At 37.0% G+C, this 15,942-nt stretch overlaps 1 long non-coding RNA gene across 1 annotated transcript; it reads left to right on the top strand.

The window, feature by feature from the left end:
- The first annotated feature begins 387 nt into the window (after positions 1–387).
- LOC144380798 (uncharacterized) lies at positions 388–15,490 on the top strand. The gene is made up of 3 exons (XR_013444997.1): positions 388–446; positions 12,144–12,290; positions 15,420–15,490. It is a non-coding gene; the product is annotated as an uncharacterized LOC144380798 (long non-coding RNA).
- Positions 15,491–15,942: the final 452 nt, after the last annotated feature.

Below are 15,942 nucleotides of genomic sequence, written 5' to 3'. Positions count from 1 at the left end.
TAATCATCCTGTGTAAGATGGCTTGCTTGTTTGTTGCATTTGTACTGCTCAGATCACTGTCCTAAAAGTTTCACCTTTTAAAAGTAATCTGTTTCAGGGGCGCCTGGGTGGCTCAGTCGTTAAGCATCTGCCTTCGGCTCAGGTCGATCCCAGGGTCCTGGGATTGAGCCCCACATCGGGCTCCCTGCTCGGCGGGAAGCCTGCTTCTCCCTCTCCCTCTCCCCCTGCTTGTGTTCCCTCTCTCGCTGTCTCTCTCTCTCTGTCAAATAAATAAATAAAATCTTTGAAAAAATAAAAAAATTTTAAAAATAAGTCATCTGTTTCAGAATAAATTTTAATAGCTACTTAATATACTACTTTATATCTCAAAAATTGTTACTTTATCATAATTTTTATTGTTTTAGGTGCAAAGATGGTTTGAAAGGATTTACATTCTCTGCTCTTAGGTAAGTAGTTTATTTACCTTATGTTAAGAGAGAATTTGCAAGTTAACTTTTTCAAAAAGTAATATTATTGTGCATAATTACAATAGATGTTTATCGACTCAGTTTTCTAGCCCAAAATAATTGCAGGAGTCACAGTCACTTTTACGATATTTTATTAAAAGAGTCTAATTTATTGGATTTCTTTCCCCCTAAAAATCAGTCAATCAACAACTGTTTTTGGAGGTGCCTGGGTGGCTCAGTCGTTAAGCGTCTGCCTTCGGCTCAGGTCGTGATCCCAGGGTTCTGGGATCAAGCCCCACATCGGGCTCCCTGCTCAGCGGGAAGCCTGCTTCTCCCTCTCCCACTCCCCCTGCTTGTGTTCCCTCTCTCACTGTGTCTCTCTCTGTCAAATGAATAAGTGAAATCTTTGAAAAAAAAAAAAATCAACAACTGCTTTTGGGACCTATTGTGTGCCTCATATCACTGGGTGTTAGGAAAGAATTAGAAGAACTCTCTCTTCAAGGAGCATTGGAAAAACAAAGCTACATGTGAATAATTACTGCAAAATTAAATATTGAATTGTGTGGTACCACATTATGGGCTTCATTAGGACAGGGCTCATGTCAGACACATTTTGAATCATAAGCTTCACTAGAGTCACTAGAATCTGCTTTTCACCCTGTATGCCATCTCTTGCCATAGTTATTGGCCGATAGTAGTAGATAGTGTAGAAAAGTTGGTTGGCAGCACTTCCATTGTATTTTACAGTTCACCAAGCATTTTCACATAGATTAGAAAATTTTCACAGCAGTTCTGTGAGATGGGTATTTTTATGCCCATGTGACGTGAGGCTTAGAATACTTAACTAATTTAATGTCACACAGTGACTGCATATACTTACTTGAAACCTAATGCTCTTCCAGTTTGTATTATAAATGTTGCCTCTTTTATTCTCCTAAGTACATATAGTAGATGCTTAGTGAAGATTAGGTGTGGAGTATTTATTATAAATATAGGAGGGAAAAATTAGGGTAGCCTTCGGTATGCTAGAAGATTTCATATGACTGTCTTTTTTAGGTTATTTTGAGGATCAAATGAGTTAATGCATGAAAAGTGTTTAGAACTGTGCATGGCACATAGTGCTCAAGAAACGTTGGCTATTACTGTTATTATTATTCTTATGGGGATAAGCCTTAAACTGCACTTGAAGGATAGCTTTAGAGAACTAGAAGGGAAGAGGAGGAACCTTCTGGGTAGAAGTGAATAATGTTAGCAAAAGTATGAACATTATAAACATGAAATATGAGGTAAGAGTGGGAAAATCAACTTAATTGGTATGAAAAGCTTATTTTAGGGATCATAAGGTTTTGTGGGGTTTTTTGATTTTTTAAATGATGGTCAGAGCAGGGCCAGATTTTGGAAGACCTAAACAGAAAAAAAAGAAGACAAATTTGAATTTGATAAGATGGGCAGTAGAGAGCCACTAAAGGGTTTTGAGCAGGGTAGTTGACATTGTTTCAGAAAGATTAGTCTGGCCACAGTATTTGGGACAGACATTGTGAAAGAGAGAATCAGAAGGAAGAAAGATGAAGTGATAAGGACTGGGATTTGGCGACAGTGGAGGATTAAAGAGAAAGAGGCAAAGTTGAGACTGGTGTCGAAGGAAATGAAGACCTACTGATTGATATTTTCCTTCTTCCTCTTTCCCTCCAATCCTTGCTACGAGCCAAGTTTTGAAAACCTAAGTACATGAAAAAAGGTGCTATTAACAGAAAATCAGATGGTGTGCAAGGAAGCTAGTTTGGGAGGGGACAAATTGAGTCCCCTGTGTGAATAAGAGTATCTTTGGTTGTGGAAACTCTGTGGTAACAGTAACTAAGTCATAATACACAGCGGTAATTTTTTCATATTATATTTTTCATTGAAAGATCATGAAACATTTCAGAAAATAACTTTTTGTTGTTGTTGCATTGAATGTGAAGATTCTATGTTATGTCAAAAGTTTATAACAAAACCAAAAGTTGGTTTTCCTAAAGAGAAAACTTTGCCTTTTCCCGTGTCTCTCCATAGGCTCCCAGAATCCTTACAGAAACTCAAAATGTATCCGATATTTTTGTGTCTCTTCGTCAAATCCACTCAAAATAAGGGGCTGGATAACTATTTGCACTTAGAATTTACTCTGTATTATAGGAAAATATTCTGGAAAAAAATGGTTATTAATTCTTGCTAAGTTAGTAGAAGTTATGAGAACAGATAGAGTCAAGGATAGAGTCAAAGGCTGGGAACCAGTTCAGGAGCCTTATGGTATACCAAACCTGCATCAACATAGTTTAATACTTAGAAGTGTATAGGCAGCTTAGTGATTAAGAGCCCAGGCTTTAGAGTCAGACAGTTTTTTGGGTCCAAGTAATTGTTTTTGGATGTGGTCAAATGCTTTTTCATGCTAACTCTCACGGAAATGATGGCACCTACTTACTTCGTAGTGTTGCTATGAGGATTAAATGATTTAATCCTCTGTACTGTCCTGTCATATAGTAAATGTTCAGAAAATGCTCATTATTACTATATTTGATCATTCAGTATGTATTAATTAAATTTTTACTATGTGCCAGTCCCTGGGGTGTAATAGCAAAAGATGTATAGAGTCTCACAGACCCACAGTTTAATGGGGGATGCAAACTACTAATAAGGTGCTTCTGCTATTGGGGACTCATTGGGCTTTGATAGCACAAGGGAAGGATTGCTAACTCACTGCAGCTTGGGCGGGGACAGTTTCTCCAAGGAAGTGACCTCTAATCTGAGATGGTCAGTCCTGGCCAAAAGAGAAACAGTGTAATGAACAGTGTGAGAGAGATGATTTTATCTGTTCTAACATAGTTTTTGTCTTGTTTATAAAGAACAGTAGTACAGACCTTGAACTCTCCATGCACACCCATGATTAAGAACCAAATTCTTTTGGAATAACAGCTACTGAGACTGCACAGCTGCCACCTTGTGACAATCTCATTACATGCCCTTTATGATTTAATAAGCTAGATATTTTACCAAGTTTGTCCGAATGAGATGGGATACACTTGTTGATAGTAATAGCTTGTTTCACCTCTCTTTTCTGAGTGTTTACATTTTCTTATTCTATTTGTCATAGGTCCCATGTTCCAGAACCTTAGTGTAGTATTACTGATCCCTTGTTTTTGTCTGCATTTTATGGTATTTTCTGAAAGTTCAGCAGGTAGAGTTCTCTTAAGAAAGCTTAGTTATTCTTTATAAGAGCAATGACTCATAGTGAAGGTACAAACAGCAAAAATGGAAAACTAGTAAAGGATACTGATTGAATGATATCTAATGGTAGCAACTCTTTTTTCCTTTCCTTTTCTTTTCTTTTCTTTTCTTTCTTTTCTTTCGCATTGTCTGGGAAAAAAATACTCCAGTTTTGATGAGATAAGAATAGTGTCTTCTCCCAGATATTAGGTTTTTCAGAAGAGAAATAACTAGATTAGAATAATATTGAGCTTAAGGTTTTCTAATGAAATTATGTGAGAATGCATGGAATCTTGACCATTTTATGATTCTCAGTCTTTAGTTTCCTCCATTTCCCTGAATATCTTTATATGACCTAATATTGCATTGCAGCTATTTTATGACTCAAAGTGACATGAGATATAACTTTATACTGAAAAATGAGAACCTCATTCAATTGTAACTATTAGTAGAATTTAGACAAAAAAATAGAATTTTTTGATCAACTAGTAGACCCAAGTAAATATTTCACCTGCTTTTTTGTTTGAAAAAACTTCAAGGTGTGTAATATCTTTAAAAAGTGGTAACTTAAGTTAAAAGGGTGCATCATAAAAGTGTTATGCTGTATTTTACTTGGTTAATTTGATTTTAAAATACGTGCATTGTTGGGAAGCTTGGGAAGATGGTGGAGTAGCAGGACCCTAAGTTCACCCCATCCCATGTTGACAACTAGATATCACTCACATCGATGTAAATACGCTAGAGGGCAATCCAAAGATGGGCAGAACAAACTCCACAACTAAATGTAAAGAAGCTGCATCTGAGGGGGTGCCTGGGTGGCTCAGTCAGTTAAGTGTCTGCCTTCAGCTCAGGTCATGATCTCAGGGTCCTGGGATCAAGTGCCATGTCGGGCTCTCTGCTCAGTGGGGAGTTTGCTTCTCCCTCTCATTCTCCCTCTGTGCTTTCCCTCTCTCTTTTTCTCTCTCAAATAAATAAATGAACTCTTTAAAGAAAAAAAAGCTGCATCTGAGAGGTTACCAAGGGTAGAAACAGTGGTTGGGAGCTGCCCACAGGAGGGAGGAAGCTACAGGTGTAGAGAGGGGAAAGAAAACAGTCTCTCACACTAGGGATCCCAAACCATAACATCTGGCATTGAAAACCAGAGGGGCTGAATTCCATGAGTTTGTATAAATCACAGGATTTGGAGTCTGGAGCTTAAAAAGTCAGCTGACTCAGCACCGGGCAAGATGGGAGAGTGAGTGATAGCTGGATCCTGCCTTTAAAGATACAGCAGCCCATAGAGAGGCAACATAGAAATGACAGTTTGCATAGTGCCTGGGACAAACAAGAGGAAGATATGTTTATACTGATTTTGAGTGTGTTAGGGGACTTCTCTGGGAACAAAGGAGGTGGCAGGCACCATTTTCCTCCCCTGCTGCCCAGCATAAACACAGGGCCACCTGTGGGCAGCACTGCGCAGACACTTGCTACCTAACCTGCTAGCAGTGTGCCTTGCCCATGTGTTCTCCTGAGGACTGGCACACTCCAAGCATGCTGACCTCAGCCCTTAGCTCACCTGATGTCTTCTCAGAGCTCGCAGCCTGTGTCTCACTAACACCACAGAAAGCAAGCAAAGCCCACAACAGATACAGAGTCAATGAAGATGTCTGGACTGAAAGAAAAAGCGACTCAGACACAACACAAGCAACACAAACAGGAGATTCCCCTGAAGTGCCAGGTTCTGGTGAACAGGGGACACTATACTGCAGAGCAGTACAGGACCTCTTCTTCATGAAGCCATTACTTTCAAGAGCAGAAGGTGTAGCTGACTTTCCTAACAAAGAGAAACTGACACAGATAGACAAAATGAGGAAACAGAGGAATATGTCCCAAATGAAAAAACAGGACAAAATCACAGCAGGAGATTAAGTGAAACAGAAAAAAGTAAGATGTTTGATAAAGAATTTAAAGTAATGCTCATAAAGATAGTGGACTTCAGAAAAGGGTGGAGGACATCAGTGAAACTCTTGACAAAGAGATAAAAAATGGGTGCCTGGATGGCTCAGTCATTAAGTGCCTGCCTTCAGCTCAGGTCATGATCCCAGGGTCCTGGGATCGAGCCCTGCATCGGGCTCCCTGCTTGGCAGGAAGCCTGCTTCTCCCTCTCCCACTCCCCCTGCTTGTGTTCCCTCTCTTGCTGTGTCTCTCTCTGTCAAACAAATAAATAAATAAACTCTTTAAAAAAGAGAGAGAGATAAAAAATAACGTATCAGAGGTGAAGAACTCGATAAATGAAATTAAAAATACAATAGATGGAATAAATAAACAGTAGGCTACAGGAAGCAGAGGAGCCTGTAAGTGACCTGGAGGATAGAGTAATGGAAAGCAATCAAGCTGAACAGGTGAGAGACAAATAAATACTACATAATGAGAATAGACTTAGAAAATTCAGTGACTCCCTCAAGCATAAGAGAGAAAGGGGGACAGAAAATGTATTTGAAGAAGTAATAGCTGAAAACTTCCCACATCATGGGAGGGAAACAGAGATCCTGATTCAGAGGCACAGAAATCCCCCTGTTAGGATTCAACCTAAGGAGGTACACACCAAGACACATAGTAATTAAAATGGTAAAAAATAGTGATAAACGAAGAATTTTATTTTATTTTATTTAAAGATTTTATTTATTTGACACACAGAGAGAGATAGCGAGAGCAGGAACACAAGCAGGGGGAGTAGGAGAGGGAGAAGAAGGCTTCCCGCCAGGCAGGGAGCCCGATGCAGGGCTCAATCCCAGGATCCTGGGATCATGACCTGAGCCAAAGGCTGACACTTAACGACCGAGCCACCCAGGTGCGCCAGGAAAGAATTTTAAAGATTGTAAAAAAAAAAAAAAAGATGGTTACATATACAGGAAACCCCATAAGGCTATCAGCTGATTTTTCAGCAGAAACGTTGCAGACCAGAAGGGACTGGTATGATATATTGAAAGTGCTCAAAGGGAAAAATTGGAAGCCAAGAATATTCTATCCAGCAAGGCCGTCATTCAGATTAGAAGGAATTTCCCAGACAAACAAAAGTTAAAAGAATTCATGACCACTAAACCAGCCCTACAAGAAATGCTAAGGGGGGCTTTGTAAGAGGAAAACAAAAATCATAAGTAAGAGTAAGAAAAAACAGGAAGTACAAAAACAACAAAAAAATAACTATATCTATAAAAATCAGTCAAGAGAAGCACAAAATAAAAAGATGTAAAATATGATACCAAATATCTGAAATGTGGAGAGGAGAGGAGTAAAATTAAGCAACCATTAGCTGAACATAGAGTGCTATATGCGGAAGATGTTATATATAAACCTAACGGTAACTACAAGTCAAAAACAGTAATAAATTGAATGAGATCTTGCCATTTGCAACGACGTGGATGGAACTGGAGGGTATTATGCTGAGCGAAATAAGTCAAAGAGAGAAAGACATGTATCATATGACCTCACTGATATGAGGAATTCTTAATCTCAGGAAACAAACTGAGGGTTGCTGGCGTGGGGGGTGGGGTGGGAGGGATGGGGATGACTGGGTGATGGACACTGGGGAGGGTATGTGTTCTGGTAAGCGCTGTGAATTGTGCAAGACTGTTGAATCTCAGATCTGTACCTCTGAAACAAATAATGCAATATATGTTAAGAAAGAAAAAAAGAAGAAAAATGTAGCAGGAGGGGAAGAATGAAGGGGGAGAAATCGGAGGGGGAGAAGAACCCTGAGAGACGATGGACTCTGAAAAACAAACTGAGGGTTCTAGAGGGGAGGGGGGTGGGAGGATGGGTTAGCCTGGTGATGGGTATTGAGGAGGGCACGTTCTGCATGGAGCACTGGGTGTTATGCACAAACAATGAATCATGGAACACTATATCTAAAACTAATGATGTAATGTATGGGGATTAACATAACAATAAAAAAAATTTTTAAAAAACAGTAATAAATTTAAAAAAACAATAAGGAATCCAAATATTTTGCTAAAGAAAGCCAACAAATCATGAAAGAAGAGAGCAAGAGAAGAAAGGAACAGAGAGGAACTATCAAAATAACCATAAGTCAAGTAACAAAATGGCAATAAATACATACATATCAATAATTACTTTGAATGTACATGGACTAAATGCTCCAATCATGGCACATGATGACAGAATGGATAAAAAAGCAAGACCCATCTACATGCTGCCTGCCAGAGACTCATTTCAGACCTAAGGACATATGCAGACTGAAAGTGAAGGGATAGAGAAACATCTATCATGCAAATGGAAGTGAAAAGGTAGCCTGAGTAGCAAGTTATATCGACAAAATAGACTTTCATACAAGGACTGTAAAAAGGGACAAAGGACACTGTATGATCATAAACAATACAATCCAACAAGAAGATATAAAAATTGTAAATATTTATGAATCCAACTTGGGAGCACCCAAATAAATACATAAAGCAGTTAATAACAAACATAAAGAAAATGATCAATAGTAATACAATAATAGTAGGGTACTTCAACACTTCACTTACATCAATAGACAGATCATTCAAACAAAATCAACAAAGAAACAGTGGTTTTGAATGACATATTGGCCCAGATGGATCTAACAGATATAGTCAGAACATTCCATCCTAAGACAGCAGAATACACATTCTTTTCAAATGTACATGGAGCATTCTCCAGAATAGATCACATATTAGGCCACAAAACAAGTCTCAACAAATTCAGAAAAATTGAAGTTATAAAAATACATCTTGGGCGCCTGGGTGGCTCAGTTGGTTAAGCGACTGCCTTCGGCTCAGGTCATGATCCTGGAGTCCCAGGATCGAGTCCCGCATCGGGCTCCCTGCTCAGCAGGGAGTCTGCTTCTCCCTCTGACCCTCCCCCCTCTCATGTGCTCTCTCTCTCAAATAAATAAATAAAATCTTTAAAAAAAAAAAAAATACATCTTTTCTGACCACAATGGTATGAAACTAGAAATCAAGCACAAGAAAAAACATGGAAAGCACATAAATACATGGAGGTTAAATAACATACTACTAAACAATGAATGAGTAAATCAAGAAATCAAAGAGGAAATAAAAAATACATGGAGAGAAATGAAAATGCAAACACAATAGTCCAAAATCTGGGATATAGCAAAAGCTGTTCTAAGAGGGAAGTTTATAGCAATATAGGCCTACCTCAAAGAAGCAAGAAAAATCCTAAATAAACAACCAATCTAACCTTACATCTAAAGGAACTAGAGAAAGAACAACAAACAAAGCCACAAGCCAGTAGAAGGTAGGAAATAATAAAGATTAGAGCAGAAATAAAGTAGAAACTAAAAAAACAATAGAACAAATCAGTGAAACCAGGAGCCAGTTCCTTGAAAAATCAACAAAATCATAAGCCTTTAGCCAGATTCATAAAAAGAGAGAGAGGACTCAAGTAAATAAAATTAGAAATGAAAGGGGAGAAGTAACAACCGAAGCACAGAAATCAAAAAGATTGTAGGAGAATGTTAACCTATGTCCCAGCAAACAAAAGTCCAGGACCAGATGGTTTCACAAGGGGATTTACCAAACATTTAAAGAAGAGTTAACACCTGTTCTCAAACTATTCCAAAAAATAGAAAAGGAAAACTTCTTAATTTATTCTATGAAGCCAACATTACCCTGATACCAAAGCTAGATAAAGACACTACAAAAAAAGAGAAATACAGGCCAATATCTCTTTCTGAACATAGATGCAAAAATTTTCAACAAAATACTAGCAAACTGAACCCAACAATACATTAAAAATTCATTCACCAGAATCAAGTGGAATTTATTCCTGGGGTGCAAGGGTGGTTCAGTATTCACAAGTCAATCAATGTGATTCATCACATCAATAAAAGAAGGAATAAAAACCAAATGATCATTTTAATGGATGCAGAAAAAGCATTTTAGAATATAAAACATCCATTCATGATAAAAACGCTCAGCAAAGTGGGATTAGAGGGAACACCTCAACATAATAAAAGCCATAAATGAAAAACCCACAGCTAACATAATATTCAATGGTGAAAAACCGAGAGCATTTCCCCTAAGGTCAGGAACAAGACAAGGATGTCCACTCTCACCACTCATATTTAACGTAGTACTGGAAGTCCTAGCCACAGTGATCAGAAAAGAGGAAGGAAGAAGTAAAACTTTTTCTATGTGCAGATGACATGATACTATATATGGAAAACCTTAAAGACTCCACCAAAAAGCTATTAGAACTATTGAATTCAGTAAGATTGCATGATACCAAATCAACATATAGAAATTCATGGTATTTTTATATACTAATAAGCAACAGAAAGAGAAATTAAGAAAGCAATTCCATTTACAATTGCACCAAAGGTAATAAAATATCTAGGAATAAACTTAACCAAGGAGGTGAAAGACTTGTGTAAAAATATATAAATTATCTTTTATCAATGTTTTATAGTTTATATTTTATATATATATATTATATATAGTTTATATATTTATAAACAATATTTATAAACATTGATAAAAGATGTTGCTGTTTCTACACAAACAAGTGGAAAGATAATCTGTGCTCATGGATTGGAAGAACAAATATTGTAAAAGTGTCCATACTACACAAATGTATACAATCTACAGATTTAATGTTATCCCTATCAAAATACCAACATTTTTCACAGAACTGGAACAAAGAATCCTAAAATTTGTATGGAACCACAAAGACCCCGAATAGCCAGAGCAATTTTGAAAAAGAAAAGCAAAGTTGGAGATGTCACAATTCCAGACTTCAACTTATACTACAAAGCTTTAGTAATCAAAACAAGCATGGTACCAGCACAAAAATAGGCACATAGATCAATGGAACAGAATAGAAAACCAGAGGTAAACTCACAATTATATGGTCAGTTAATCTTCGACAAAGCAGGAAAGAATATCCAGTGGGAAAAAGACAGCCTCTTCAACAAATGGTGTTGAGAAAAGTGGACAGCAACATGCAAAAGAATGAAACTGGCCCACTGGCTTACACCATACACAAAGCTAAATTCCAAATGGATTAAGGACCTAAATGTGAGACATAAAACCGTAAAAATCCTAGAAGAGAGCACAGGCAGTAACTTCTCTGATATCGGACATAGCAACTTTTTTCTAGAGATGTCTCCTGAGGCAAGGGAAGCAAAAGCAAAAATAAAACTATTGGGACTACATCAAATAAAAAGCTTCTGCACAGCAAAGGTAATAATCAACAAAACTAAAAGACGGCCTATGGGATGGGAAAAGATATTTGCAAATGACATATCTGATAAAGGGTTAGTATCCAGAATTATAAAGAACTTCGATAACTCGATGCCTGAAAAACAACTAATTCAATTTAAAAATGAGCAGACAAGATGAACGAACATTTCTCCAAAGAAGACATCCAGATGTCCAACGGACACATGAAAAGATACTCACCATCAGTGATCATCAGGGAACTGCAAAGCAAAACTGCAATGAGCTATCACCTCACACCTGGCAGAATGGCTAAAATCAACAACACAGGAAACAACAGGTGTTGGCAAGGATGTGGAGAAATAGGAACCCTCTTGCACGATTTGTGGGAATGCAAACTGATGCAGCCATGCTGGAAAACAGTATGGGGATTCCCCAGAAAGTTGAAAATGGAACTACCCTACAACCTAGTACTCACAGTACTGGGTATTTACCCAAAAAATACAGAAACACTAATTCACAGAGACACTACGTGTACCCTCTGGTTATTGCAGCATTATTTACAATAGCTAAATTATGGAAGCAGCCCAAGTGTCCATCAATAGGATAAAGAAGAGGTTTTATACACACACACACACATACACATATACACACAATGGAATATTGAGCCACAAAAAAGAATAAAATCTTGCCATTTGCAACAACATGGATGAGCTAAAGAGTATAATGCTAAGCAAAATAAGCCAGCTAGAGAAGGACAAATACCGTATTATTTTACTCATATGTGGAATTTAGGAAACAAAACAAATGAGCAAAGGAAAAAAAATGAGAGAGAGAGACAAACGAAGAAATAGACTCTTAACTACAGAGAACACACTGATGGTTACCAGAGGGTAGGTGGGTGGGGGATGGGTGAAATAGGTGAAGGAGATTACACTTATCTTGATAAACACTGAATAATGTTGAGTCAGTGTATTATGCACCTGAAACTAATATAACACTGTATGTTAACTATGCTGGAACTAAAATAGAAAACTTAATAGAAGAATTTATTGCATTATTAAAGAAATGGCTGTCAGCATTTTCTTATAAAGGATAAGATTTTATTTAAATTTTGAAAAACATTATTTCAAATGATAAGGTACTCTCCAAAATGTATTTGTATATTAACAGAATCAGGATGGGTTTTTTTCCTTATTGTCTTTTTCCTTTTATTTTTTAAAGGTGAAAATGCCTCACATTGTGCTCTTTTCTTTAGGTTTATTGTAGGGAAGGAAGAAATTCCCACACATTCTTATTCACCAGAAGCAGCATATGCAAAAGTGGAACAAAAGACAGAGAAACATGAAGAAAAGCCAAGAAGATTGAATATAATTGCTCTAATCAGGAAACTTGTGGATTCAGTGTAAGTTTTTTATCTTGATATTTAGCACACTGTGTTACTGTTTTATATGATATTTGTACTTTGCCAAGGTGTTTTATTTTCTTTTCAGTAATGATATACATATATATCATATCTATCTTTTTTTTTTTTTACCAGAAACACGTGCATAGAGTTTTATAAAAGGCACATAATGGCAAGTCAGTGTTATTTATTATTTTTGTCTGGACTATAGACCAACATATGCCTTTAGAATAGATTTATATGAACTTGTAATAGTTTTCTATGTCAAACTAGACACAGTTGTAGGAGGCTAGAATGGGGAACTTTAGGAAACAGGTTAATATGTGCTAATCAAATATTCCAAATGTGGAAAGGAGAAAGAAAAGTTCTGGGGCACATTCAAGAAGATAGAGGAATAATAAGGAGCAAACCTTACATAAATGTTTTTTGTAAGAGTAGAAATTTTCAGGGCTTTGGAAATGGAATAAAACATCTTTATTTGTATATTATACAAAGAAGTCTGAATTTCATACAAATAGTATTTGTTTTTTTTGGTTTTTTTTTTAACTTTGTCCTTTTTTTGTTGTTGTTATGTTAGTCACCATACAATACATCATTAGTTTTTGATGTAGTGATCCACGATCCATTGTTTTCGTATAACATCCAGAGCTCCACGCAATATGTGCCCTCCTTAATACCCATCACTGGGCTATTTCAAGTATAGGAATTATACTTCTATATAATATTAAAATACATCTATAATTAATAGAAAATTTAGTGATTTAAAATTAGAACATCAGTTAATAAAAATAATCTTTGTAGTGATATTTTAGAGAGTGTTGAATGAATAGCCAATATAGAAAGTTAGGGATCAGTTATGGGAAGCTGAAGCCAATACATCAGACCTTAGACTCTCATTTCACCCCTGCTGGCTTTGTGACTTTGGGCAAGTGATTTAACCACTCTGGACCCTAAAGTCCTCATTTGTTAACTTGGGTTAATGATCTCTGTTATGGAGTGTTGCGTCCATTAAATGAAATAACATGTGAGTTGCCTCACGTACATGAGCACAGAGTAGGTGCTCAAAATTTTTACTGTATTTAAAGACTTTGTCTTCATTTTAGTATACAGCACATACAGAAGGTAAGAGGGAGGGAAGGAATAACAGATGGCAGGAATAATTGTGGTAGTAAACTTTTTAAAAAAATTTATGTATATCCTTTTTTTTTATCATGATAAGTGCACTCCTTAATCCCCATCACCTGTTTCACCCATATCCCTAACTACCTCCCCTCTGATAATCAGCAGTTTGTTCTCTGTAGTTAAGAGTCTGTTTCTTGATTAGTTTCTCTCTCTTTTTTTTCCCTTTGCTCATTTGTTTCCTAAATTCCACATATGAGTAATACGGTTGAATATTACTGTGTGTGTGTGTGTGTGTGTGTGTGTGTGTGTGTGTGTGTGTGTATACCACCTCTTCTTTATCCATTCATTGATTGAAATGGGCTGCTTCCATAATTTGGCTATTGTAAATAATGTTGCAATAAACATAGAGATGCATATGTCCGTTTGAATTAGTGTTTTGTAATTTTTGGGTAAATAGCCACTAGTGAGATTGGTAATGAACTTCTTAATTCTTAAGCAAGTTCAAAATAGTTACTGATCACCTGAGTGAAGAAAAGAGACAAGGAATCCCTATTCATGGAAATCATGTCACCATGAATCAGAGGGGAATGCGGAGACGGGAATGCAGAGAATGTACTATGTGGGTGAATCATGCCTTGGGTATCAGAACTAATCAGGTCATGGCAGAACTTGTCAGACTTGCCTCCGTGAGTCCACTGCTGTGGAAGCAGATGCAGGGTAATACATAAGCAGAGCAGATAAGACAGGAGATGGGGAGTCCAGGTTTTGAGAAGTTTTAATAACAGACTGAGGGAAGATTAAATGACAGTATAGCTGATACCAGAATTGAACTTCACTAGCAAAGAGAGTTTAACGATTTCTGTGTAGTTCCAGTAGCACTGGCTGAGGAATGCCTTTGAAGAGGACACTTAGAAGTATGAAGAGTGATGGTTTACACATGGCCACCCCTCTCTGATTTACCTCTCTTAGGTCCCAGCTTTAATCCCTCAACTTCACATGGCCAGATATGTCCCATCATCCTGATGACATAAGGGCTACGGGCAGCAGGAATCCCTGCCGTCCCCCTTGTCTGTGAAGGGCTACACGTATATGCCAGCTGTGGTGCAGAATTGGATTTCCGAAAGGGTTTTGCTAATCAGTTTGCAAATGGAATTAAAGAGGTGTGGAGCCAGAATATCACTCTACACATTATTGTTACAAACAAGAAACTTAATGTGTTCCAACCATGAGATAATTAATTAACTGCAGTCTGCAAGAATTACAAAGACTACTCATTTTGGAACATGAACACTTCATAGAGAAAGGGGGAGAGCCAGACCCCTGTTAGATATTTTACTTACTTTTTTACGCCTCAATATAGTCCTGGAGTCAGCATACCAAATAATTAAAAATCTATGTGTCTTGAACAGTAGCCCCCCCAGCAGAAACATTTACTAAACACCAGAGGACCAAGTGGTTTGCATTTAAATCACAAATAACCTACTTTTGAATTCCCACATGATCTATTACTCTATTTATTTTAAAAACTGAATTTTGAATTCTAATACCGTATCATGTTTCTTTTCCAGATGTTTTCTCTCAAATATAATTAAGTATAAATTCCTGTAACCTGAGCACTTTCTCGTTATGATTGTTGCTCAAGTACTGACTTCATGGGTGACTTATGACCGTTATACTCTACAGTAAGCAACTTAAAGCTTCCAAAAGATTTGGCAGAGTATAGAGATAATATATTACATATTTTTCATATTTAGTCACAAATATTTACCAATGTTTTTTCTGTTCTGCATTTAAGTATTTTGACTGCAGTCACATATTTTATGCACTGTGTCAAATGGTGAACTGAAAAGAAAAAAAAATCTGTTATCTTTGCTTTTTTATGTCCTAAGAAACCAAAAGATGCATGCATTTAGAAACAAGTAGGTATTGTTTTCTGCTTTTTTGGTTAGAGAGTGTTAAGCACATCTACACACATACACATCATTTATTATTTTTGTCTTATTTCAGATGTAAGCATGGACCAAGGCATAGGTGTTGCAAACACTATGAAGATAATTGCATCTCTTATTGCATTAAAGTAAGTATATAAAAGTATCACTGTTAGCCATGGGGAATATATATAGAAATAACTTTATAAAGATTGTATTTATTTGAGAGAGAGAAAAAACATGAGTGGGGGGAGGGGCAGAGGGAGAGGGACAAGTAGACTCCCCACTGAGCACAGAGCCAGATGCTGGGCTTAATCCAGGACCTGAGATCATGATCTGAGCCAAAGTCAGACACTCAACTGGCTGAGCCACCCAGGCGTGCCCCATATAGAAATAACTTTTGAATTAAGGCACGATTTCAAAGTAAATGGAAAAATAGACAGTAATTGCTATCATTCTTTGCATTTGACTTGAAGAATGAGAAATTTGTGAAAAATAGATAACAATTTAGCTTTTAGTATTCATTTACCAGATCCTTGGTTAATTAATTTTAAAATTCGCTTATTTAAAAGTTAGTGAAGGGGTGCCTGTGTGACTCAGTC

Source organism: Halichoerus grypus, unplaced genomic scaffold, assembly GCF_964656455.1.
Source record: "Halichoerus grypus unplaced genomic scaffold, mHalGry1.hap1.1 HAP1_SCAFFOLD_182, whole genome shotgun sequence".
NCBI classification, from domain to species: domain Eukaryota; kingdom Metazoa; phylum Chordata; class Mammalia; order Carnivora; family Phocidae; genus Halichoerus; species Halichoerus grypus.
This window is presented reverse-complemented; position numbering and strand designations above follow the sequence as displayed.